The sequence below is a fragment of the Ranitomeya imitator genome, unplaced genomic scaffold (genome assembly GCF_032444005.1).
Source record: "Ranitomeya imitator isolate aRanImi1 unplaced genomic scaffold, aRanImi1.pri SCAFFOLD_486, whole genome shotgun sequence".
Classification (NCBI taxonomy): Eukaryota; Metazoa; Chordata; class Amphibia; order Anura; family Dendrobatidae; genus Ranitomeya; species Ranitomeya imitator.
This window is the reverse complement of record NW_027194649.1, coordinates 87416-112941: the sequence shown is the minus strand read 5'-3', so window position 1 is coordinate 112941 and position 25526 is coordinate 87416. Positions and strand designations below refer to the sequence as shown.

The window sequence follows — 25526 nt, the reverse complement described above, 5'->3', positions numbered from 1 at the left end:
TTTTGGGGAAGATATATGTTTGTTTTTTGTGGGATAAGAAAAGGAAGGGGGAGGTGGATGCGGAAGGAATTTGGAAGGTTAAAAAGTGAGATATTTTGTTAATACTTCTTGATTTGTTCTTTTGTTATGTAAATATGTATTTTGAAAAAAGAAAGATTTTTCCGATGATGATGGGAACGGCTTTTTGTGTTTCAATTTTGACACAGCTGTTTGGGTATGTTTCTTCGGTTTTGGATTTCTAGACCGTGAAATTCCCCATCTGAGGGAGAAAAAAAAAAAAAAAAAAAAAAAAAAAAAAAAAAAAATCTGTTCTTATCAGTTTAATATCTGATACGTCCCCTATTTGGGGACCATATATTAAATGGATTTTTAGAACAGGGAGCTGGAAATGGAGCTTGCTCTGTCCACTCCACGCATTGACCCGTTATTGCAGTATCTCCGGGAACAGTGCACCCCTTCTCTGATCCGGTTTCCAAAAACAGATTGAATTGAAATCAGCCCAGCAAGTTGTCATTTAACACTTTCTGAGAATTCTTTTCAGGGTCAAAGAGAAGCACGTTTCAGGTGGCAAATGTAGCAATTTGCTCAGTTTCACTGGACCGTTTGCAACATTTCCTGTGCCTTGCTTTCACCTGTGCATGTTCAGCATTGGATTGCATCCAATATGCAATCAATCAATCAAGCAATCAAGCAATCTTTGCTGGTTGCAACAGGTGTGTTAAGATGTAGGCCCGAATGAGGCCTTTGTAACAGTGTTGCTAATATATTGTGCCATCTACAAAATTAGGCCCCTGCCTGCCTGCCTGCCTGCCTGCCTGCCTGCCTGCCTGCCTGCCTGCCTGCTGTCTGTCAGCATGAAGTGTTTAAATTGAAGTATCCTACGAGTAGTTCGGCCATACATACTACATTTGTGACCGCATGCACAAATTCCTTTGTAAAACATTGGCTCCCTCTTGTGGACCACTGACTTTTAATTATGTGGTGTATGATATGTATTTCAATAAAGAAGGAAAAATGGTGTCTGTGATGATCTTGAATGTGCTAGTCTTGTCTATTTTGTCTTGTACTGTGTGAGTAGTATTCTAATGCTTTTGACCAACTGGGTGCGCTGCTGCTGCCTGCCCGCCTGCAGTAGATAGAATCTATGCACGGAACCTTCACCTGCTGCTGCTGTCACAATGGGGCCTTCAGCCATTGACTCCGGAACTCTCACGTGTCACAATGGGCTCTGGACTTATCTAAGGCAGAGAAAAATGGCGCCGTCTTCAGTCTGCTGCTGGAACAGCAGCAGACCACATGGTAGGGGGATTGTCTTTTTTTTTTTTAAAGGGGCAATTTGCAGACTTGCACTAATAGTTGCACTCTGGAGCGCCAAAGGGATGGAGGGTGTGTTCAGATGGGCGGAGTTATGCAGATCAGGCGGCGTTATGCAGATTAGGCGGAGTTAGGCAGATTTTTTAAAAACGCGTTGGGCCCAAATTGAACACACCCCCACACACCCCCACACACCCCCCACACGCCCCCACACACACCAGAACTGCCATTTGAGAAGGCATCCAGAGTTTAGAAAAAAAATGTCTTCCCCTGGGCAATCATCTTTTGGGCTCTCTCCACAGTGAGTCCTGGTTGTGGGCCATGGGGCGTCTGGAGTGGCAAACCATTTCAGGCTATCGCTTCTCGGCCTTTTGGCTAAGATCAAGTGTAGTATCTGTTCTTATCAGTTTAATATCTGATACGTCCCCTATTTGGGGACCATATATTAAATGGATTTTTAGAACAGGGAGCTGGAAATGGAGCTTGCTCTGTCCACTCCACGCATTGACCCGTTATTGCAGTATCTCCGGGAACAGTGCACCCCTTCTCTGATCCGGTTTCCAAAAACAGATTGAATTGAAATCAGCCCAGCAAGTTGTCATTTAACACTTTCTGAGAATTCTTTTCAGGGTCAAAGAAGCACGTTTCAGGTGGCAAATGTAGCAATTTGCTCAGTTTCACTGGACCGTTTGCAACATTTCCTGTGCCTTGCTTTCACCTGTGCATGTTCAGCATTGGATTGCATCCAATATGCAATCAATCAATCAAGCAATCAAGCAATCTTTGCTGGTTGCAACAGGTGTGTTAAGATGTAGGCCCGAATGAGGCCTTTGTAACAGTGTTGCTAATATATTGTGCCATCTACAAAATTAGGCCCCTGCCTGCCTGCCTGCCTGCCTGCCTGCCTGCCTGCCTGCCTGCCTGCCTGCCTGCTGTCTGTCAGCATGAAGTGTTTAAATTGAAGTATCCTACGAGTAGTTCGGCCATACATACTACATTTGTGACCGCATGCACAAATTCCTTTGTAAAACATTGGCTCCCTCTTGTGGACCACTGACTTTTAATTATGTGGTGTATGATATGTATTTCAATAAAGAAGGAAAAATGGTGTCTGTGATGATCTTGAATGTGCTAGTCTTGTCTATTTTGTCTTGTACTGTGTGAGTAGTATTCTAATGCTTTTGACCAACTGGGTGCGCTGCTGCTGCCTGCCCGCCTGCAGTAGATAGAATCTATGCACGGAACCTTCACCTGCTGCTGCTGTCACAATGGGGCCTTCAGCCATTGACTCCGGAACTCTCACGTGTCACAATGGGCTCTGGACTTATCTAAGGCAGAGAAAAATGGCGCCGTCTTCAGTCTGCTGCTGGAACAGCAGCAGACCACATGGTAGGGGGATTGTCTTTTTTTTTTTTAAAGGGGCAATTTGCAGACTTGCACTAATAGTTGCACTCTGGAGCGCCAAAGGGATGGAGGGTGTGTTCAGATGGGCGGAGTTATGCAGATCAGGCGGCGTTATGCAGATTAGGCGGAGTTAGGCAGATTTTTTAAAAACGCGTTGGGCCCAAATTGAACACACCCCCACACACCCCCACACACCCCCCACACGCCCCCACACACACCAGAACTGCCATTTGAGAAGGCATCCAGAGTTTAGAAAAAAAATGTCTTCCCCTGGGCAATCATCTTTTGGGCTCTCTCCACAGTGAGTCCTGGTTGTGGGCCATGGGGCGTCTGGAGTGGCAAACCATTTCAGGCTATCGCTTCTCGGCCTTTTGGCTAAGATCAAGTGTAGTATCTGTTCTTATCAGTTTAATATCTGATACGTCCCCTATTTGGGGACCATATATTAAATGGATTTTTAGAACAGGGAGCTGGAAATGGAGCTTGCTCTGTCCACTCCACGCATTGACCCGTTATTGCAGTATCTCCGGGAACAGTGCACCCCTTCTCTGATCCGGTTTCCAAAAACAGATTGAATTGAAATCAGCCCAGCAAGTTGTCATTTAACACTTTCTGAGAATTCTTTTCAGGGTCAAAGAAGCACGTTTCAGGTGGCAAATGTAGCAATTTGCTCAGTTTCACTGGACCGTTTGCAACATTTCCTGTGCCTTGCTTTCACCTGTGCATGTTCAGCATTGGATTGCATCCAATATGCAATCAATCAATCAAGCAATCAAGCAATCTTTGCTGGTTGCAACAGGTGTGTTAAGATGTAGGCCCGAATGAGGCCTTTGTAACAGTGTTGCTAATATATTGTGCCATCTACAAAATTAGGCCCCTGCCTGCCTGCCTGCCTGCCTGCCTGCCTGCCTGCCTGCCTGCCTGCCTGCCTGCTGTCTGTCAGCATGAAGTGTTTAAATTGAAGTATCCTACGAGTAGTTCGGCCATACATACTACATTTGTGACCGCATGCACAAATTCCTTTGTAAAACATTGGCTCCCTCTTGTGGACCACTGACTTTTAATTATGTGGTGTATGATATGTATTTCAATAAAGAAGGAAAAATGGTGTCTGTGATGATCTTGAATGTGCTAGTCTTGTCTATTTTGTCTTGTACTGTGTGAGTAGTATTCTAATGCTTTTGACCAACTGGGTGCGCTGCTGCTGCCTGCCCGCCTGCAGTAGATAGAATCTATGCACGGAACCTTCACCTGCTGCTGCTGTCACAATGGGGCCTTCAGCCATTGACTCCGGAACTCTCACGTGTCACAATGGGCTCTGGACTTATCTAAGGCAGAGAAAAATGGCGCCGTCTTCAGTCTGCTGCTGGAACAGCAGCAGACCACATGGTAGGGGGATTGTCTTTTTTTTTTTTAAAGGGGCAATTTGCAGACTTGCACTAATAGTTGCACTCTGGAGCGCCAAAGGGATGGAGGGTGTGTTCAGATGGGCGGAGTTATGCAGATCAGGCGGCGTTATGCAGATTAGGCGGAGTTAGGCAGATTTTTTAAAAACGCGTTGGGCCCAAATTGAACACACCCCCACACACCCCCACACACCCCCCACACGCCCCCACACACACCAGAACTGCCATTTGAGAAGGCATCCAGAGTTTAGAAAAAAAATGTCTTCCCCTGGGCAATCATCTTTTGGGCTCTCTCCACAGTGAGTCCTGGTTGTGGGCCATGGGGCGTCTGGAGTGGCAAACCATTTCAGGCTATCGCTTCTCGGCCTTTTGGCTAAGATCAAGTGTAGTATCTGTTCTTATCAGTTTAATATCTGATACGTCCCCTATTTGGGGACCATATATTAAATGGATTTTTAGAACAGGGAGCTGGAAATGGAGCTTGCTCTGTCCACTCCACGCATTGACCCGTTATTGCAGTATCTCCGGGAACAGTGCACCCCTTCTCTGATCCGGTTTCCAAAAACAGATTGAATTGAAATCAGCCCAGCAAGTTGTCATTTAACACTTTCTGAGAATTCTTTTCAGGGTCAAAGAAGCACGTTTCAGGTGGCAAATGTAGCAATTTGCTCAGTTTCACTGGACCGTTTGCAACATTTCCTGTGCCTTGCTTTCACCTGTGCATGTTCAGCATTGGATTGCATCCAATATGCAATCAATCAATCAAGCAATCAAGCAATCTTTGCTGGTTGCAACAGGTGTGTTAAGATGTAGGCCCGAATGAGGCCTTTGTAACAGTGTTGCTAATATATTGTGCCATCTACAAAATTAGGCCCCTGCCTGCCTGCCTGCCTGCCTGCCTGCCTGCCTGCCTGCCTGCCTGCCTGCCTGCTGTCTGTCAGCATGAAGTGTTTAAATTGAAGTATCCTACGAGTAGTTCGGCCATACATACTACATTTGTGACCGCATGCACAAATTCCTTTGTAAAACATTGGCTCCCTCTTGTGGACCACTGACTTTTAATTATGTGGTGTATGATATGTATTTCAATAAAGAAGGAAAAATGGTGTCTGTGATGATCTTGAATGTGCTAGTCTTGTCTATTTTGTCTTGTACTGTGTGAGTAGTATTCTAATGCTTTTGACCAACTGGGTGCGCTGCTGCTGCCTGCCCGCCTGCAGTAGATAGAATCTATGCACGGAACCTTCACCTGCTGCTGCTGTCACAATGGGGCCTTCAGCCATTGACTCCGGAACTCTCACGTGTCACAATGGGCTCTGGACTTATCTAAGGCAGAGAAAAATGGCGCCGTCTTCAGTCTGCTGCTGGAACAGCAGCAGACCACATGGTAGGGGGATTGTCTTTTTTTTTTTTAAAGGGGCAATTTGCAGACTTGCACTAATAGTTGCACTCTGGAGCGCCAAAGGGATGGAGGGTGTGTTCAGATGGGCGGAGTTATGCAGATCAGGCGGCGTTATGCAGATTAGGCGGAGTTAGGCAGATTTTTTAAAAACGCGTTGGGCCCAAATTGAACACACCCCCACACACCCCCACACACCCCCCACACGCCCCCACACACACCAGAACTGCCATTTGAGAAGGCATCCAGAGTTTAGAAAAAAAATGTCTTCCCCTGGGCAATCATCTTTTGGGCTCTCTCCACAGTGAGTCCTGGTTGTGGGCCATGGGGCGTCTGGAGTGGCAAACCATTTCAGGCTATCGCTTCTCGGCCTTTTGGCTAAGATCAAGTGTAGTATCTGTTCTTATCAGTTTAATATCTGATACGTCCCCTATTTGGGGACCATATATTAAATGGATTTTTAGAACAGGGAGCTGGAAATGGAGCTTGCTCTGTCCACTCCACGCATTGACCCGTTATTGCAGTATCTCCGGGAACAGTGCACCCCTTCTCTGATCCGGTTTCCAAAAACAGATTGAATTGAAATCAGCCCAGCAAGTTGTCATTTAACACTTTCTGAGAATTCTTTTCAGGGTCAAAGAAGCACGTTTCAGGTGGCAAATGTAGCAATTTGCTCAGTTTCACTGGACCGTTTGCAACATTTCCTGTGCCTTGCTTTCACCTGTGCATGTTCAGCATTGGATTGCATCCAATATGCAATCAATCAATCAAGCAATCAAGCAATCTTTGCTGGTTGCAACAGGTGTGTTAAGATGTAGGCCCGAATGAGGCCTTTGTAACAGTGTTGCTAATATATTGTGCCATCTACAAAATTAGGCCCCTGCCTGCCTGCCTGCCTGCCTGCCTGCCTGCCTGCCTGCCTGCCTGCCTGCCTGCTGTCTGTCAGCATGAAGTGTTTAAATTGAAGTATCCTACGAGTAGTTCGGCCATACATACTACATTTGTGACCGCATGCACAAATTCCTTTGTAAAACATTGGCTCCCTCTTGTGGACCACTGACTTTTAATTATGTGGTGTATGATATGTATTTCAATAAAGAAGGAAAAATGGTGTCTGTGATGATCTTGAATGTGCTAGTCTTGTCTATTTTGTCTTGTACTGTGTGAGTAGTATTCTAATGCTTTTGACCAACTGGGTGCGCTGCTGCTGCCTGCCCGCCTGCAGTAGATAGAATCTATGCACGGAACCTTCACCTGCTGCTGCTGTCACAATGGGGCCTTCAGCCATTGACTCCGGAACTCTCACGTGTCACAATGGGCTCTGGACTTATCTAAGGCAGAGAAAAATGGCGCCGTCTTCAGTCTGCTGCTGGAACAGCAGCAGACCACATGGTAGGGGGATTGTCTTTTTTTTTTTTAAAGGGGCAATTTGCAGACTTGCACTAATAGTTGCACTCTGGAGCGCCAAAGGGATGGAGGGTGTGTTCAGATGGGCGGAGTTATGCAGATCAGGCGGCGTTATGCAGATTAGGCGGAGTTAGGCAGATTTTTTAAAAACGCGTTGGGCCCAAATTGAACACACCCCCACACACCCCCACACACCCCCCACACGCCCCCACACACACCAGAACTGCCATTTGAGAAGGCATCCAGAGTTTAGAAAAAAAATGTCTTCCCCTGGGCAATCATCTTTTGGGCTCTCTCCACAGTGAGTCCTGGTTGTGGGCCATGGGGCGTCTGGAGTGGCAAACCATTTCAGGCTATCGCTTCTCGGCCTTTTGGCTAAGATCAAGTGTAGTATCTGTTCTTATCAGTTTAATATCTGATACGTCCCCTATTTGGGGACCATATATTAAATGGATTTTTAGAACAGGGAGCTGGAAATGGAGCTTGCTCTGTCCACTCCACGCATTGACCCGTTATTGCAGTATCTCCGGGAACAGTGCACCCCTTCTCTGATCCGGTTTCCAAAAACAGATTGAATTGAAATCAGCCCAGCAAGTTGTCATTTAACACTTTCTGAGAATTCTTTTCAGGGTCAAAGAAGCACGTTTCAGGTGGCAAATGTAGCAATTTGCTCAGTTTCACTGGACCGTTTGCAACATTTCCTGTGCCTTGCTTTCACCTGTGCATGTTCAGCATTGGATTGCATCCAATATGCAATCAATCAATCAAGCAATCAAGCAATCTTTGCTGGTTGCAACAGGTGTGTTAAGATGTAGGCCCGAATGAGGCCTTTGTAACAGTGTTGCTAATATATTGTGCCATCTACAAAATTAGGCCCCTGCCTGCCTGCCTGCCTGCCTGCCTGCCTGCCTGCCTGCCTGCCTGCCTGCCTGCTGTCTGTCAGCATGAAGTGTTTAAATTGAAGTATCCTACGAGTAGTTCGGCCATACATACTACATTTGTGACCGCATGCACAAATTCCTTTGTAAAACATTGGCTCCCTCTTGTGGACCACTGACTTTTAATTATGTGGTGTATGATATGTATTTCAATAAAGAAGGAAAAATGGTGTCTGTGATGATCTTGAATGTGCTAGTCTTGTCTATTTTGTCTTGTACTGTGTGAGTAGTATTCTAATGCTTTTGACCAACTGGGTGCGCTGCTGCTGCCTGCCCGCCTGCAGTAGATAGAATCTATGCACGGAACCTTCACCTGCTGCTGCTGTCACAATGGGGCCTTCAGCCATTGACTCCGGAACTCTCACGTGTCACAATGGGCTCTGGACTTATCTAAGGCAGAGAAAAATGGCGCCGTCTTCAGTCTGCTGCTGGAACAGCAGCAGACCACATGGTAGGGGGATTGTCTTTTTTTTTTTTAAAGGGGCAATTTGCAGACTTGCACTAATAGTTGCACTCTGGAGCGCCAAAGGGATGGAGGGTGTGTTCAGATGGGCGGAGTTATGCAGATCAGGCGGCGTTATGCAGATTAGGCGGAGTTAGGCAGATTTTTTAAAAACGCGTTGGGCCCAAATTGAACACACCCCCACACACCCCCACACACCCCCCACACGCCCCCACACACACCAGAACTGCCATTTGAGAAGGCATCCAGAGTTTAGAAAAAAAATGTCTTCCCCTGGGCAATCATCTTTTGGGCTCTCTCCACAGTGAGTCCTGGTTGTGGGCCATGGGGCGTCTGGAGTGGCAAACCATTTCAGGCTATCGCTTCTCGGCCTTTTGGCTAAGATCAAGTGTAGTATCTGTTCTTATCAGTTTAATATCTGATACGTCCCCTATTTGGGGACCATATATTAAATGGATTTTTAGAACAGGGAGCTGGAAATGGAGCTTGCTCTGTCCACTCCACGCATTGACCCGTTATTGCAGTATCTCCGGGAACAGTGCACCCCTTCTCTGATCCGGTTTCCAAAAACAGATTGAATTGAAATCAGCCCAGCAAGTTGTCATTTAACACTTTCTGAGAATTCTTTTCAGGGTCAAAGAAGCACGTTTCAGGTGGCAAATGTAGCAATTTGCTCAGTTTCACTGGACCGTTTGCAACATTTCCTGTGCCTTGCTTTCACCTGTGCATGTTCAGCATTGGATTGCATCCAATATGCAATCAATCAATCAAGCAATCAAGCAATCTTTGCTGGTTGCAACAGGTGTGTTAAGATGTAGGCCCGAATGAGGCCTTTGTAACAGTGTTGCTAATATATTGTGCCATCTACAAAATTAGGCCCCTGCCTGCCTGCCTGCCTGCCTGCCTGCCTGCCTGCCTGCCTGCCTGCCTGCCTGCTGTCTGTCAGCATGAAGTGTTTAAATTGAAGTATCCTACGAGTAGTTCGGCCATACATACTACATTTGTGACCGCATGCACAAATTCCTTTGTAAAACATTGGCTCCCTCTTGTGGACCACTGACTTTTAATTATGTGGTGTATGATATGTATTTCAATAAAGAAGGAAAAATGGTGTCTGTGATGATCTTGAATGTGCTAGTCTTGTCTATTTTGTCTTGTACTGTGTGAGTAGTATTCTAATGCTTTTGACCAACTGGGTGCGCTGCTGCTGCCTGCCCGCCTGCAGTAGATAGAATCTATGCACGGAACCTTCACCTGCTGCTGCTGTCACAATGGGGCCTTCAGCCATTGACTCCGGAACTCTCACGTGTCACAATGGGCTCTGGACTTATCTAAGGCAGAGAAAAATGGCGCCGTCTTCAGTCTGCTGCTGGAACAGCAGCAGACCACATGGTAGGGGGATTGTCTTTTTTTTTTTTAAAGGGGCAATTTGCAGACTTGCACTAATAGTTGCACTCTGGAGCGCCAAAGGGATGGAGGGTGTGTTCAGATGGGCGGAGTTATGCAGATCAGGCGGCGTTATGCAGATTAGGCGGAGTTAGGCAGATTTTTTAAAAACGCGTTGGGCCCAAATTGAACACACCCCCACACACCCCCACACACCCCCCACACGCCCCCACACACACCAGAACTGCCATTTGAGAAGGCATCCAGAGTTTAGAAAAAAAATGTCTTCCCCTGGGCAATCATCTTTTGGGCTCTCTCCACAGTGAGTCCTGGTTGTGGGCCATGGGGCGTCTGGAGTGGCAAACCATTTCAGGCTATCGCTTCTCGGCCTTTTGGCTAAGATCAAGTGTAGTATCTGTTCTTATCAGTTTAATATCTGATACGTCCCCTATTTGGGGACCATATATTAAATGGATTTTTAGAACAGGGAGCTGGAAATGGAGCTTGCTCTGTCCACTCCACGCATTGACCCGTTATTGCAGTATCTCCGGGAACAGTGCACCCCTTCTCTGATCCGGTTTCCAAAAACAGATTGAATTGAAATCAGCCCAGCAAGTTGTCATTTAACACTTTCTGAGAATTCTTTTCAGGGTCAAAGAAGCACGTTTCAGGTGGCAAATGTAGCAATTTGCTCAGTTTCACTGGACCGTTTGCAACATTTCCTGTGCCTTGCTTTCACCTGTGCATGTTCAGCATTGGATTGCATCCAATATGCAATCAATCAATCAAGCAATCAAGCAATCTTTGCTGGTTGCAACAGGTGTGTTAAGATGTAGGCCCGAATGAGGCCTTTGTAACAGTGTTGCTAATATATTGTGCCATCTACAAAATTAGGCCCCTGCCTGCCTGCCTGCCTGCCTGCCTGCCTGCCTGCCTGCCTGCCTGCCTGCCTGCTGTCTGTCAGCATGAAGTGTTTAAATTGAAGTATCCTACGAGTAGTTCGGCCATACATACTACATTTGTGACCGCATGCACAAATTCCTTTGTAAAACATTGGCTCCCTCTTGTGGACCACTGACTTTTAATTATGTGGTGTATGATATGTATTTCAATAAAGAAGGAAAAATGGTGTCTGTGATGATCTTGAATGTGCTAGTCTTGTCTATTTTGTCTTGTACTGTGTGAGTAGTATTCTAATGCTTTTGACCAACTGGGTGCGCTGCTGCTGCCTGCCCGCCTGCAGTAGATAGAATCTATGCACGGAACCTTCACCTGCTGCTGCTGTCACAATGGGGCCTTCAGCCATTGACTCCGGAACTCTCACGTGTCACAATGGGCTCTGGACTTATCTAAGGCAGAGAAAAATGGCGCCGTCTTCAGTCTGCTGCTGGAACAGCAGCAGACCACATGGTAGGGGGATTGTCTTTTTTTTTTTTAAAGGGGCAATTTGCAGACTTGCACTAATAGTTGCACTCTGGAGCGCCAAAGGGATGGAGGGTGTGTTCAGATGGGCGGAGTTATGCAGATCAGGCGGCGTTATGCAGATTAGGCGGAGTTAGGCAGATTTTTTAAAAACGCGTTGGGCCCAAATTGAACACACCCCCACACACCCCCACACACCCCCCACACGCCCCCACACACACCAGAACTGCCATTTGAGAAGGCATCCAGAGTTTAGAAAAAAAATGTCTTCCCCTGGGCAATCATCTTTTGGGCTCTCTCCACAGTGAGTCCTGGTTGTGGGCCATGGGGCGTCTGGAGTGGCAAACCATTTCAGGCTATCGCTTCTCGGCCTTTTGGCTAAGATCAAGTGTAGTATCTGTTCTTATCAGTTTAATATCTGATACGTCCCCTATTTGGGGACCATATATTAAATGGATTTTTAGAACAGGGAGCTGGAAATGGAGCTTGCTCTGTCCACTCCACGCATTGACCCGTTATTGCAGTATCTCCGGGAACAGTGCACCCCTTCTCTGATCCGGTTTCCAAAAACAGATTGAATTGAAATCAGCCCAGCAAGTTGTCATTTAACACTTTCTGAGAATTCTTTTCAGGGTCAAAGAAGCACGTTTCAGGTGGCAAATGTAGCAATTTGCTCAGTTTCACTGGACCGTTTGCAACATTTCCTGTGCCTTGCTTTCACCTGTGCATGTTCAGCATTGGATTGCATCCAATATGCAATCAATCAATCAAGCAATCAAGCAATCTTTGCTGGTTGCAACAGGTGTGTTAAGATGTAGGCCCGAATGAGGCCTTTGTAACAGTGTTGCTAATATATTGTGCCATCTACAAAATTAGGCCCCTGCCTGCCTGCCTGCCTGCCTGCCTGCCTGCCTGCCTGCCTGCCTGCCTGCCTGCTGTCTGTCAGCATGAAGTGTTTAAATTGAAGTATCCTACGAGTAGTTCGGCCATACATACTACATTTGTGACCGCATGCACAAATTCCTTTGTAAAACATTGGCTCCCTCTTGTGGACCACTGACTTTTAATTATGTGGTGTATGATATGTATTTCAATAAAGAAGGAAAAATGGTGTCTGTGATGATCTTGAATGTGCTAGTCTTGTCTATTTTGTCTTGTACTGTGTGAGTAGTATTCTAATGCTTTTGACCAACTGGGTGCGCTGCTGCTGCCTGCCCGCCTGCAGTAGATAGAATCTATGCACGGAACCTTCACCTGCTGCTGCTGTCACAATGGGGCCTTCAGCCATTGACTCCGGAACTCTCACGTGTCACAATGGGCTCTGGACTTATCTAAGGCAGAGAAAAATGGCGCCGTCTTCAGTCTGCTGCTGGAACAGCAGCAGACCACATGGTAGGGGGATTGTCTTTTTTTTTTTTAAAGGGGCAATTTGCAGACTTGCACTAATAGTTGCACTCTGGAGCGCCAAAGGGATGGAGGGTGTGTTCAGATGGGCGGAGTTATGCAGATCAGGCGGCGTTATGCAGATTAGGCGGAGTTAGGCAGATTTTTTAAAAACGCGTTGGGCCCAAATTGAACACACCCCCACACACCCCCACACACCCCCCACACGCCCCCACACACACCAGAACTGCCATTTGAGAAGGCATCCAGAGTTTAGAAAAAAAATGTCTTCCCCTGGGCAATCATCTTTTGGGCTCTCTCCACAGTGAGTCCTGGTTGTGGGCCATGGGGCGTCTGGAGTGGCAAACCATTTCAGGCTATCGCTTCTCGGCCTTTTGGCTAAGATCAAGTGTAGTATCTGTTCTTATCAGTTTAATATCTGATACGTCCCCTATTTGGGGACCATATATTAAATGGATTTTTAGAACAGGGAGCTGGAAATGGAGCTTGCTCTGTCCACTCCACGCATTGACCCGTTATTGCAGTATCTCCGGGAACAGTGCACCCCTTCTCTGATCCGGTTTCCAAAAACAGATTGAATTGAAATCAGCCCAGCAAGTTGTCATTTAACACTTTCTGAGAATTCTTTTCAGGGTCAAAGAAGCACGTTTCAGGTGGCAAATGTAGCAATTTGCTCAGTTTCACTGGACCGTTTGCAACATTTCCTGTGCCTTGCTTTCACCTGTGCATGTTCAGCATTGGATTGCATCCAATATGCAATCAATCAATCAAGCAATCAAGCAATCTTTGCTGGTTGCAACAGGTGTGTTAAGATGTAGGCCCGAATGAGGCCTTTGTAACAGTGTTGCTAATATATTGTGCCATCTACAAAATTAGGCCCCTGCCTGCCTGCCTGCCTGCCTGCCTGCCTGCCTGCCTGCCTGCCTGCCTGCCTGCTGTCTGTCAGCATGAAGTGTTTAAATTGAAGTATCCTACGAGTAGTTCGGCCATACATACTACATTTGTGACCGCATGCACAAATTCCTTTGTAAAACATTGGCTCCCTCTTGTGGACCACTGACTTTTAATTATGTGGTGTATGATATGTATTTCAATAAAGAAGGAAAAATGGTGTCTGTGATGATCTTGAATGTGCTAGTCTTGTCTATTTTGTCTTGTACTGTGTGAGTAGTATTCTAATGCTTTTGACCAACTGGGTGCGCTGCTGCTGCCTGCCCGCCTGCAGTAGATAGAATCTATGCACGGAACCTTCACCTGCTGCTGCTGTCACAATGGGGCCTTCAGCCATTGACTCCGGAACTCTCACGTGTCACAATGGGCTCTGGACTTATCTAAGGCAGAGAAAAATGGCGCCGTCTTCAGTCTGCTGCTGGAACAGCAGCAGACCACATGGTAGGGGGATTGTCTTTTTTTTTTTTAAAGGGGCAATTTGCAGACTTGCACTAATAGTTGCACTCTGGAGCGCCAAAGGGATGGAGGGTGTGTTCAGATGGGCGGAGTTATGCAGATCAGGCGGCGTTATGCAGATTAGGCGGAGTTAGGCAGATTTTTTAAAAACGCGTTGGGCCCAAATTGAACACACCCCCACACACCCCCACACACCCCCCACACGCCCCCACACACACCAGAACTGCCATTTGAGAAGGCATCCAGAGTTTAGAAAAAAAATGTCTTCCCCTGGGCAATCATCTTTTGGGCTCTCTCCACAGTGAGTCCTGGTTGTGGGCCATGGGGCGTCTGGAGTGGCAAACCATTTCAGGCTATCGCTTCTCGGCCTTTTGGCTAAGATCAAGTGTAGTATCTGTTCTTATCAGTTTAATATCTGATACGTCCCCTATTTGGGGACCATATATTAAATGGATTTTTAGAACAGGGAGCTGGAAATGGAGCTTGCTCTGTCCACTCCACGCATTGACCCGTTATTGCAGTATCTCCGGGAACAGTGCACCCCTTCTCTGATCCGGTTTCCAAAAACAGATTGAATTGAAATCAGCCCAGCAAGTTGTCATTTAACACTTTCTGAGAATTCTTTTCAGGGTCAAAGAAGCACGTTTCAGGTGGCAAATGTAGCAATTTGCTCAGTTTCACTGGACCGTTTGCAACATTTCCTGTGCCTTGCTTTCACCTGTGCATGTTCAGCATTGGATTGCATCCAATATGCAATCAATCAATCAAGCAATCAAGCAATCTTTGCTGGTTGCAACAGGTGTGTTAAGATGTAGGCCCGAATGAGGCCTTTGTAACAGTGTTGCTAATATATTGTGCCATCTACAAAATTAGGCCCCTGCCTGCCTGCCTGCCTGCCTGCCTGCCTGCCTGCCTGCCTGCCTGCCTGCCTGCTGTCTGTCAGCATGAAGTGTTTAAATTGAAGTATCCTACGAGTAGTTCGGCCATACATACTACATTTGTGACCGCATGCACAAATTCCTTTGTAAAACATTGGCTCCCTCTTGTGGACCACTGACTTTTAATTATGTGGTGTATGATATGTATTTCAATAAAGAAGGAAAAATGGTGTCTGTGATGATCTTGAATGTGCTAGTCTTGTCTATTTTGTCTTGTACTGTGTGAGTAGTATTCTAATGCTTTTGACCAACTGGGTGCGCTGCTGCTGCTGCCTGCCCGCCTGCAGTAGATAGAATCTATGCACGGAACCTTCACCTGCTGCTGCTGTCACAATGGGGCCTTCAGCCATTGACTCCGGAACTCTCACGTGTCACAATGGGCTCTGGACTTATCTAAGGCAGAGAAAAATGGCGCCGTCTTCAGTCTGCTGCTGGAACAGCAGCAGACCACATGGTAGGGGGATTGTCTTTTTTTTTTTTAAAGGGGCAATTTGCAGACTTGCACTAATAGTTGCACTCTGGAGCGCCAAAGGGATGGAGGGTGTGTTCAGATGGGCGGAGTTATGCAGATCAGGCGGCGTTATGCAGATTAGGCGGAGTTAGGCAGATTTTTTAAAAACGCGTTGGGCCCAAATTGAACACACCCCCACACACCCCCACACACCCCCCACACGCCCCCACACACACCAGAACTGCCATTTGAGAAGGCATCCAGAGTTTAGAAAAAAAATGTCTTCCCCTGGGCAATCATCTTTTGGGCTCTCTCCACAGTGAGTCCTGGTTGTGGGCCATGGGGCGTCTGGAGTGGCAAACCATTTCAGGCTATCGCTTCTCGGCCTTTTGGCTAAGATCAAGTGTAGTATCTGTTCTTATCAGTTTAATATCTGATACGTCCCCTATTTGGGGACCATATATTAAATGGATTTTTAGAACAGGGAGCTGGAAATGGAGCTTGCTCTGTCCACTCCACGCATTGACCCGTTATTGCAGTATCTCCGGGAACAGTGCACCCCTTCTCTGATCCGGTTTCCAAAAACAGATTGAATTGAAATCAGCCCAGCAAGTTGTCATTTAACACTTTCTGAGAATTCTTTTCAGGGTCAAAGAAGCACGTTTCAGGTGGCAAATGTAGCAATTTGCTCAGTTTCACTGGACCGTTTGCAACATTTCCTGTGCCTTGCTTTCACCTGTGCATGTTCAGCATTGGATTGCATCCAATATGCAATCAATCAATCAAGCAATCAAGCAATCTTTGCTGGTTGCAACAGGTGTGTTAAGATGTAGGCCCGAATGAGGCCTTTGTAACAGTGTTGCTAATATATTGTGCCATCTACAAAATTAGGCCCCTGCCTGCCTGCCTGCCTGCCTGCCTGCCTGCCTGCCTGCCTGCCTGCCTGCCTGCTGTCTGTCAGCATGAAGTGTTTAAATTGAAGTATCCTACGAGTAGTTCGGCCATACATACTACATTTGTGACCGCATGCACAAATTCCTTTGTAAAACATTGGCTCCCTCTTGTGGACCACTGACTTTTAATTATGTGGTGTATGATATGTATTTCAATAAAGAAGGAAAAATGGTGTCTGTGATGATCTTGAATGTGCTAGTCTTGTCTATTTTGTCTTGTACTGTGTGAGTAGTATTCTAATGCTTTTGACCAACTGGGTGCGCTGCTGCTGCCTGCCCGCCTGCAGTAGATAGAATCTATGCACGGAACCTTCACCTGCTGCTGCTGTCACAATGGGGCCTTCAGCCATTGACTCCGGAACTCTCACGTGTCACAATGGGCTCTGGACTTATCTAAGGCAGAGAAAAATGGCGCCGTCTTCAGTCTGCTGCTGGAACAGCAGCAGACCACATGGTAGGGGGATTGTCTTTTTTTTTTTTAAAGGGGCAATTTGCAGACTTGCACTAATAGTTGCACTCTGGAGCGCCAAAGGGATGGAGGGTGTGTTCAGATGGGCGGAGTTATGCAGATCAGGCGGCGTTATGCAGATTAGGCGGAGTTAGGCAGATTTTTTAAAAACGCGTTGGGCCCAAATTGAACACACCCCCACACACCCCCACACACCCCCCACACGCCCCCACACACACCAGAACTGCCATTTGAGAAGGCATCCAGAGTTTAGAAAAAAAATGTCTTCCCCTGGGCAATCATCTTTTGGGCTCTCTCCACAGTGAGTCCTGGTTGTGGGCCATGGGGCGTCTGGAGTGGCAAACCATTTCAGGCTATCGCTTCTCGGCCTTTTGGCTAAGATCAAGTGTAGTATCTGTTCTTATCAGTTTAATATCTGATACGTCCCCTATTTGGGGACCATATATTAAATGGATTTTTAGAACAGGGAGCTGGAAATGGAGCTTGCTCTGTCCACTCCACGCATTGACCCGTTATTGCAGTATCTCCGGGAACAGTGCACCCCTTCTCTGATCCGGTTTCCAAAAACAGATTGAATTGAAATCAGCCCAGCAAGTTGTCATTTAACACTTTCTGAGAATTCTTTTCAGGGTCAAAGAAGCACGTTTCAGGTGGCAAATGTAGCAATTTGCTCAGTTTCACTGGACCGTTTGCAACATTTCCTGTGCCTTGCTTTCACCTGTGCATGTTCAGCATTGGATTGCATCCAATATGCAATCAATCAATCAAGCAATCAAGCAATCTTTGCTGGTTGCAACAGGTGTGTTAAGATGTAGGCCCGAATGAGGCCTTTGTAACAGTGTTGCTAATATATTGTGCCATCTACAAAATTAGGCCCCTGCCTGCCTGCCTGCCTGCCTGCCTGCCTGCCTGCCTGCCTGCCTGCCTGCCTGCTGTCTGTCAGCATGAAGTGTTTAAATTGAAGTATCCTACGAGTAGTTCGGCCATACATACTACATTTGTGACCGCATGCACAAATTCCTTTGTAAAACATTGGCTCCCTCTTGTGGACCACTGACTTTTAATTATGTGGTGTATGATATGTATTTCAATAAAGAAGGAAAAATGGTGTCTGTGATGATCTTGAATGTGCTAGTCTTGTCTATTTTGTCTTGTACTGTGTGAGTAGTATTCTAATGCTTTTGACCAACTGGGTGCGCTGCTGCTGCCTGCCCGCCTGCAGTAGATAGAATCTATGCACGGAACCTTCACCTGCTGCTGCTGTCACAATGGGGCCTTCAGCCATTGACTCCGGAACTCTCACGTGTCACAATGGGCTCTGGACTTATCTAAGGCAGAGAAAAATGGCGCCGTCTTCAGTCTGCTGCTGGAACAGCAGCAGACCACATGGTAGGGGGATTGTCTTTTTTTTTTTTAAAGGGGCAATTTGCAGACTTGCACTAATAGTTGCACTCTGGAGCGCCAAAGGGATGGAGGGTGTGTTCAGATGGGCGGAGTTATGCAGATCAGGCGGCGTTATGCAGATTAGGCGGAGTTAGGCAGATTTTTTAAAAACGCGTTGGGCCCAAATTGAACACACCCCCACACACCCCCACACACCCCCCACACGCCCCCACACACACCAGAACTGCCATTTGAGAAGGCATCCAGAGTTTAGAAAAAAAATGTCTTCCCCTGGGCAATCATCTTTTGGGCTCTCTCCACAGTGAGTCCTGGTTGTGGGCCATGGGGCGTCTGGAGTGGCAAACCATTTCAGGCTATCGCTTCTCGGCCTTTTGGCTAAGATCAAGTGTAGTATCTGTTCTTATCAGTTTAATATCTGATACGTCCCCTATTTGGGGACCATATATTAAATGGATTTTTAGAACAGGGAGCTGGAAATGGAGCTTGCTCTGTCCACTCCACGCATTGACCCGTTATTGCAGTATCTCCGGGAACAGTGCACCCCTTCTCTGATCCGGTTTCCAAAAACAGATTGAATTGAAATCAGCCCAGCAAGTTGTCATTTAACACTTTCTGAGAATTCTTTTCAGGGTCAAAGAAGCACGTTTCAGGTGGCAAATGTAGCAATTTGCTCAGTTTCACTGGACCGTTTGCAACATTTCCTGTGCCTTGCTTTCACCTGTGCATGTTCAGCATTGGATTGCATCCAATATGCAATCAATCAATCAAGCAATCAAGCAATCTTTGCTGGTTGCAACAGGTGTGTTAAGATGTAGGCCCGAATGAGGCCTTTGTAACAGTGTTGCTAATATATTGTGCCATCTACAAAATTAGGCCCCTGCCTGCCTGCCTGCCTGCCTGCCTGCCTGCCTGCCTGCCTGCCTGCCTGCCTGCTGTCTGTCAGCATGAAGTGTTTAAATTGAAGTATCCTACGAGTAGTTCGGCCATACATACTACATTTGTGACCGCATGCACAAATTCCTTTGTAAAACATTGGCTCCCTCTTGTGGACCACTGACTTTTAATTATGTGGTGTATGATATGTATTTCAATAAAGAAGGAAAAATGGTGTCTGTGATGATCTTGAATGTGCTAGTCTTGTCTATTTTGTCTTGTACTGTGTGAGTAGTATTCTAATGCTTTTGACCAACTGGGTGCGCTGCTGCTGCCTGCCCGCCTGCAGTAGATAGAATCTATGCACGGAACCTTCACCTGCTGCTGCTGTCACAATGGGGCCTTCAGCCATTGACTCCGGAACTCTCACGTGTCACAATGGGCTCTGGACTTATCTAAGGCAGAGAAAAATGGCGCCGTCTTCAGTCTGCTGCTGGAACAGCAGCAGACCACATGGTAGGGGGATTGTCTTTTTTTTTTTTAAAGGGGCAATTTGCAGACTTGCACTAATAGTTGCACTCTGGAGCGCCAAAGGGATGGAGGGTGTGTTCAGATGGGCGGAGTTATGCAGATCAGGCGGCGTTATGCAGATTAGGCGGAGTTAGGCAGATTTTTTAAAAACGCGTTGGGCCCAAATTGAACACACCCCCACACACCCCCACACACCCCCCACACGCCCCCACACACACCAGAACTGCCATTTGAGAAGGCATCCAGAGTTTAGAAAAAAAATGTCTTCCCCTGGGCAATCATCTTTTGGGCTCTCTCCACAGTGAGTCCTGGTTGTGGGCCATGGGGCGTCTGGAGTGGCAAACCATTTCAGGCTATCGCTTCTCGGCCTTTTGGCTAAGATCAAGTGTAGTATCTGTTCTTATCAGTTTAATATCTGATACGTCCCCTATTTGGGGACCATATATTAAATGGATTTTTAGAACAGGGAGCTGGAAATGGAGCTTGCTCTGTCCACTCCACGCATTGACCCGTTATTGCAGTATCTCCGGGAACAGTGCACCCCTTCTCTGATCCGGTTTCCAAAAACAGATTGAATTGAAATCAGCCCAGCAAGTTGTCATTTAACACTTTCTGAGAATTCTTTTCAGGGTCAAAGAAGCACGTTTCAGGTGGCAAATGTAGCAATTTGCTCAGTTTCACTGGACCGTTTGCAACATTTCCTGTGCCTTGCTTTCACCTGTGCATGTTCAGCATTGGATTGCATCCAATATGCAATCAATCAATCAAGCAATCAAGCAATCTTTGCTGGTTGCAACAGGTGTGTTAAGATGTAGGCCCGAATGAGGCCTTTGTAACAGTGTTGCTAATATATTGTGCCATCTACAAAATTAGGCCCCTGCCTGCCTGCCTGCCTGCCTGCCTGCCTGCCTGCCTGCCTGCCTGCCTGCCTGCTGTCTGTCAGCATGAAGTGTTTAAATTGAAGTATCCTACGAGTAGTTCGGCCATACATACTACATTTGTGACCGCATGCACAAATTCCTTTGTAAAACATTGGCTCCCTCTTGTGGACCACTGACTTTTAATTATGTGGTGTATGATATGTATTTCAATAAAGAAGGAAAAATGGTGTCTGTGATGATCTTGAATGTGCTAGTCTTGTCTATTTTGTCTTGTACTGTGTGAGTAGTATTCTAATGCTTTTGACCAACTGGGTGCGCTGCTGCTGCCTGCCCGCCTGCAGTAGATAGAATCTATGCACGGAACCTTCACCTGCTGCTGCTGTCACAATGGGGCCTTCAGCCATTGACTCCGGAACTCTCACGTGTCACAATGGGCTCTGGACTTATCTAAGGCAGAGAAAAATGGCGCCGTCTTCAGTCTGCTGCTGGAACAGCAGCAGACCACATGGTAGGGGGATTGTCTTTTTTTTTTTTAAAGGGGCAATTTGCAGACTTGCACTAATAGTTGCACTCTGGAGCGCCAAAGGGATGGAGGGTGTGTTCAGATGGGCGGAGTTATGCAGATCAGGCGGCGTTATGCAGATTAGGCGGAGTTAGGCAGATTTTTTAAAAACGCGTTGGGCCCAAATTGAACACACCCCCACACACCCCCACACACCCCCCACACGCCCCCACACACACCAGAACTGCCATTTGAGAAGGCATCCAGAGTTTAGAAAAAAAATGTCTTCCCCTGGGCAATCATCTTTTGGGCTCTCTCCACAGTGAGTCCTGGTTGTGGGCCATGGGGCGTCTGGAGTGGCAAACCATTTCAGGCTATCGCTTCTCGGCCTTTTGGCTAAGATCAAGTGTAGTATCTGTTCTTATCAGTTTAATATCTGATACGTCCCCTATTTGGGGACCATATATTAAATGGATTTTTAGAACAGGGAGCTGGAAATGGAGCTTGCTCTGTCCACTCCACGCATTGACCCGTTATTGCAGTATCTCCGGGAACAGTGCACCCCTTCTCTGATCCGGTTTCCAAAAACAGATTGAATTGAAATCAGCCCAGCAAGTTGTCATTTAACACTTTCTGAGAATTCTTTTCAGGGTCAAAGAAGCACGTTTCAGGTGGCAAATGTAGCAATTTGCTCAGTTTCACTGGACCGTTTGCAACATTTCCTGTGCCTTGCTTTCACCTGTGCATGTTCAGCATTGGATTGCATCCAATATGCAATCAATCAATCAAGCAATCAAGCAATCTTTGCTGGTTGCAACAGGTGTGTTAAGATGTAGGCCCGAATGAGGCCTTTGTAACAGTGTTGCTAATATATTGTGCCATCTACAAAATTAGGCCCCTGCCTGCCTGCCTGCCTGCCTGCCTGCCTGCCTGCCTGCCTGCCTGCCTGCCTGCTGTCTGTCAGCATGAAGTGTTTAAATTGAAGTATCCTACGAGTAGTTCGGCCATACATACTACATTTGTGACCGCATGCACAAATTCCTTTGTAAAACATTGGCTCCCTCTTGTGGACCACTGACTTTTAATTATGTGGTGTATGATATGTATTTCAATAAAGAAGGAAAAATGGTGTCTGTGATGATCTTGAATGTGCTAGTCTTGTCTATTTTGTCTTGTACTGTGTGAGTAGTATTCTAATGCTTTTGACCAACTGGGTGCGCTGCTGCTGCCTGCCCGCCTGCAGTAGATAGAATCTATGCACGGAACCTTCACCTGCTGCTGCTGTCACAATGGGGCCTTCAGCCATTGACTCCGGAACTCTCACGTGTCACAATGGGCTCTGGACTTATCTAAGGCAGAGAAAAATGGCGCCGTCTTCAGTCTGCTGCTGGAACAGCAGCAGACCACATGGTAGGGGGATTGTCTTTTTTTTTTTTAAAGGGGCAATTTGCAGACTTGCACTAATAGTTGCACTCTGGAGCGCCAAAGGGATGGAGGGTGTGTTCAGATGGGCGGAGTTATGCAGATCAGGCGGCGTTATGCAGATTAGGCGGAGTTAGGCAGATTTTTTAAAAACGCGTTGGGCCCAAATTGAACACACCCCCACACACCCCCACACACCCCCCACACGCCCCCACACACACCAGAACTGCCATTTGAGAAGGCATCCAGAGTTTAGAAAAAAAATGTCTTCCCCTGGGCAATCATCTTTTGGGCTCTCTCCACAGTGAGTCCTGGTTGTGGGCCATGGGGCGTCTGGAGTGGCAAACCATTTCAGGCTATCGCTTCTCGGCCTTTTGGCTAAGATCAAGTGTAGTATCTGTTCTTATCAGTTTAATATCTGATACGTCCCCTATTTGGGGACCATATATTAAATGGATTTTTAGAACAGGGAGCTGGAAATGGAGCTTGCTCTGTCCACTCCACGCATTGACCCGTTATTGCAGTATCTCCGGGAACAGTGCACCCCTTCTCTGATCCGGTTTCCAAAAACAGATTGAATTGAAATCAGCCCAGCAAGTTGTCATTTAACACTTTCTGAGAATTCTTTTCAGGGTCAAAGAAGCACGTTTCAGGTGGCAAATGTAGCAATTTGCTCAGTTTCACTGGACCGTTTGCAACATTTCCTGTGCCTTGCTTTCACCTGTGCATGTTCAGCATTGGATTGCATCCAATATGCAATCAATCAATCAAGCAATCAAGCAATCTTTGCTGGTTGCAACAGGTGTGTTAAGATGTAGGCCCGAATGAGGCCTTTGTAACAGTGTTGCTAATATATTGTGCCATCTACAAAATTAGGCCCCTGCCTGCCTGCCTGCCTGCCTGCCTGCCTGCCTGCCTGCCTGCCTGCCTGCCTGCTGTCTGTCAGCATGAAGTGTTTAAATTGAAGTATCCTACGAGTAGTTCGGCCATACATACTACATTTGTGACCGCATGCACAAATTCCTTTGTAAAACATTGGCTCCCTCTTGTGGACCACTGACTTTTAATTATGTGGTGTATGATATGTATTTCAATAAAGAAGGAAAAATGGTGTCTGTGATGATCTTGAATGTGCTAGTCTTGTCTATTTTGTCTTGTACTGTGTGAGTAGTATTCTAATGCTTTTGACCAACTGGGTGCGCTGCTGCTGCTGCCTGCCCGCCTGCAGTAGATAGAATCTATGCACGGAACCTTCACCTGCTGCTGCTGTCACAATGGGGCCTTCAGCCATTGACTCCGGAACTCTCACGTGTCACAATGGGCTCTGGACTTATCTAAGGCAGAGAAAAATGGCGCCGTCTTCAGTCTGCTGCTGGAACAGCAGCAGACCACATGGTAGGGGGATTGTCTTTTTTTTTTTTAAAGGGGCAATTTGCAGACTTGCACTAATAGTTGCACTCTGGAGCGCCAAAGGGATGGAGGGTGTGTTCAGATGGGCGGAGTTATGCAGATCAGGCGGCGTTATGCAGATTAGGCGGAGTTAGGCAGATTTTTTAAAAACGCGTTGGGCCCAAATTGAACACACCCCCACACACCCCCACACACCCCCCACACGCCCCCACACACACCAGAACTGCCATTTGAGAAGGCATCCAGAGTTTAGAAAAAAAATGTCTTCCCCTGGGCAATCATCTTTTGGGCTCTCTCCACAGTGAGTCCTGGTTGTGGGCCATGGGGCGTCTGGAGTGGCAAACCATTTCAGGCTATCGCTTCTCGGCCTTTTGGCTAAGATCAAGTGTAGTATCTGTTCTTATCAGTTTAATATCTGATACGTCCCCTATTTGGGGACCATATATTAAATGGATTTTTAGAACAGGGAGCTGGAAATGGAGCTTGCTCTGTCCACTCCACGCATTGACCCGTTATTGCAGTATCTCCGGGAACAGTGCACCCCTTCTCTGATCCGGTTTCCAAAAACAGATTGAATTGAAATCAGCCCAGCAAGTTGTCATTTAACACTTTCTGAGAATTCTTTTCAGGGTCAAAGAAGCACGTTTCAGGTGGCAAATGTAGCAATTTGCTCAGTTTCACTGGACCGTTTGCAACATTTCCTGTGCCTTGCTTTCACCTGTGCATGTTCAGCATTGGATTGCATCCAATATGCAATCAATCAATCAAGCAATCAAGCAATCTTTGCTGGTTGCAACAGGTGTGTTAAGATGTAGGCCCGAATGAGGCCTTTGTAACAGTGTTGCTAATATATTGTGCCATCTACAAAATTAGGCCCCTGCCTGCCTGCCTGCCTGCCTGCCTGCCTGCCTGCCTGCCTGCCTGCCTGCCTGCTGTCTGTCAGCATGAAGTGTTTAAATTGAAGTATCCTACGAGTAGTTCGGCCATACATACTACATTTGTGACCGCATGCACAAATTCCTTTGTAAAACATTGGCTCCCTCTTGTGGACCACTGACTTTTAATTATGTGGTGTATGATATGTATTTCAATAAAGAAGGAAAAATGGTGTCTGTGATGATCTTGAATGTGCTAGTCTTGTCTATTTTGTCTTGTACTGTGTGAGTAGTATTCTAATGCTTTTGACCAACTGGGTGCGCTGCTGCTGCCTGCCCGCCTGCAGTAGATAGAATCTATGCACGGAACCTTCACCTGCTGCTGCTGTCACAATGGGGCCTTCAGCCATTGACTCCGGAACTCTCACGTGTCACAATGGGCTCTGGACTTATCTAAGGCAGAGAAAAATGGCGCCGTCTTCAGTCTGCTGCTGGAACAGCAGCAGACCACATGGTAGGGGGATTGTCTTTTTTTTTTTTAAAGGGGCAATTTGCAGACTTGCACTAATAGTTGCACTCTGGAGCGCCAAAGGGATGGAGGGTGTGTTCAGATGGGCGGAGTTATGCAGATCAGGCGGCGTTATGCAGATTAGGCGGAGTTAGGCAGATTTTTTAAAAACGCGTTGGGCCCAAATTGAACACACCCCCACACACCCCCACACACCCCCCACACGCCCCCACACACACCAGAACTGCCATTTGAGAAGGCATCCAGAGTTTAGAAAAAAAATGTCTTCCCCTGGGCAATCATCTTTTGGGCTCTCTCCACAGTGAGTCCTGGTTGTGGGCCATGGGGCGTCTGGAGTG

The 25526-nt window shown here is 46.8% G+C and overlaps 17 non-coding genes and 1 pseudogene across 17 annotated transcripts; all 18 read left to right on the top strand.

Moving 5' to 3' along the window:
- The first annotated feature begins 223 nt into the window (after window positions 1–223).
- On the top strand, window positions 224–458 carry LOC138656184 (U2 spliceosomal RNA; annotated as a pseudogene).
- A 1211-nt stretch (window positions 459–1669) lies between these two features.
- Window positions 1670–1860, top strand: LOC138656183 (U2 spliceosomal RNA). Its single transcript, XR_011316774.1, has one exon. It is a non-coding gene; the product is annotated as a U2 spliceosomal RNA (small nuclear RNA).
- A 1213-nt stretch (window positions 1861–3073) lies between these two features.
- On the top strand, window positions 3074–3264 carry LOC138656182 (U2 spliceosomal RNA). The gene has a single exon (XR_011316773.1). It is a non-coding gene; the product is annotated as a U2 spliceosomal RNA (small nuclear RNA).
- A 1213-nt stretch (window positions 3265–4477) lies between these two features.
- On the top strand, window positions 4478–4668 carry LOC138656181 (U2 spliceosomal RNA). Its single transcript, XR_011316772.1, has one exon. It is a non-coding gene; the product is annotated as a U2 spliceosomal RNA (small nuclear RNA).
- A 1213-nt stretch (window positions 4669–5881) lies between these two features.
- LOC138656180 (U2 spliceosomal RNA) lies at window positions 5882–6072 on the top strand. Its single transcript, XR_011316771.1, has one exon. It is a non-coding gene; the product is annotated as a U2 spliceosomal RNA (small nuclear RNA).
- Window positions 6073–7285: 1213 nt separating this feature from the next.
- Window positions 7286–7476, top strand: LOC138656179 (U2 spliceosomal RNA). The gene has a single exon (XR_011316770.1). It is a non-coding gene; the product is annotated as a U2 spliceosomal RNA (small nuclear RNA).
- Window positions 7477–8689: 1213 nt separating this feature from the next.
- On the top strand, window positions 8690–8880 carry LOC138656177 (U2 spliceosomal RNA). Its single transcript, XR_011316768.1, has one exon. It is a non-coding gene; the product is annotated as a U2 spliceosomal RNA (small nuclear RNA).
- Window positions 8881–10093: 1213 nt separating this feature from the next.
- LOC138656176 (U2 spliceosomal RNA) lies at window positions 10094–10284 on the top strand. The gene has a single exon (XR_011316767.1). It is a non-coding gene; the product is annotated as a U2 spliceosomal RNA (small nuclear RNA).
- A 1213-nt stretch (window positions 10285–11497) lies between these two features.
- Window positions 11498–11688, top strand: LOC138656175 (U2 spliceosomal RNA). The gene has a single exon (XR_011316766.1). It is a non-coding gene; the product is annotated as a U2 spliceosomal RNA (small nuclear RNA).
- Window positions 11689–12901: 1213 nt separating this feature from the next.
- Window positions 12902–13092, top strand: LOC138656174 (U2 spliceosomal RNA). Its single transcript, XR_011316765.1, has one exon. It is a non-coding gene; the product is annotated as a U2 spliceosomal RNA (small nuclear RNA).
- A 1213-nt stretch (window positions 13093–14305) lies between these two features.
- On the top strand, window positions 14306–14496 carry LOC138656173 (U2 spliceosomal RNA). Its single transcript, XR_011316764.1, has one exon. It is a non-coding gene; the product is annotated as a U2 spliceosomal RNA (small nuclear RNA).
- A 1216-nt stretch (window positions 14497–15712) lies between these two features.
- On the top strand, window positions 15713–15903 carry LOC138656172 (U2 spliceosomal RNA). Its single transcript, XR_011316763.1, has one exon. It is a non-coding gene; the product is annotated as a U2 spliceosomal RNA (small nuclear RNA).
- A 1213-nt stretch (window positions 15904–17116) lies between these two features.
- LOC138656171 (U2 spliceosomal RNA) lies at window positions 17117–17307 on the top strand. The gene has a single exon (XR_011316762.1). It is a non-coding gene; the product is annotated as a U2 spliceosomal RNA (small nuclear RNA).
- A 1213-nt stretch (window positions 17308–18520) lies between these two features.
- Window positions 18521–18711, top strand: LOC138656169 (U2 spliceosomal RNA). Its single transcript, XR_011316761.1, has one exon. It is a non-coding gene; the product is annotated as a U2 spliceosomal RNA (small nuclear RNA).
- Window positions 18712–19924: 1213 nt separating this feature from the next.
- LOC138656168 (U2 spliceosomal RNA) lies at window positions 19925–20115 on the top strand. Its single transcript, XR_011316760.1, has one exon. It is a non-coding gene; the product is annotated as a U2 spliceosomal RNA (small nuclear RNA).
- Window positions 20116–21328: 1213 nt separating this feature from the next.
- Window positions 21329–21519, top strand: LOC138656167 (U2 spliceosomal RNA). Its single transcript, XR_011316759.1, has one exon. It is a non-coding gene; the product is annotated as a U2 spliceosomal RNA (small nuclear RNA).
- Window positions 21520–22732: 1213 nt separating this feature from the next.
- LOC138656165 (U2 spliceosomal RNA) lies at window positions 22733–22923 on the top strand. Its single transcript, XR_011316757.1, has one exon. It is a non-coding gene; the product is annotated as a U2 spliceosomal RNA (small nuclear RNA).
- A 1216-nt stretch (window positions 22924–24139) lies between these two features.
- Window positions 24140–24330, top strand: LOC138656164 (U2 spliceosomal RNA). The gene has a single exon (XR_011316756.1). It is a non-coding gene; the product is annotated as a U2 spliceosomal RNA (small nuclear RNA).
- The last annotated feature ends 1196 nt before the right edge of the window (window positions 24331–25526 follow it).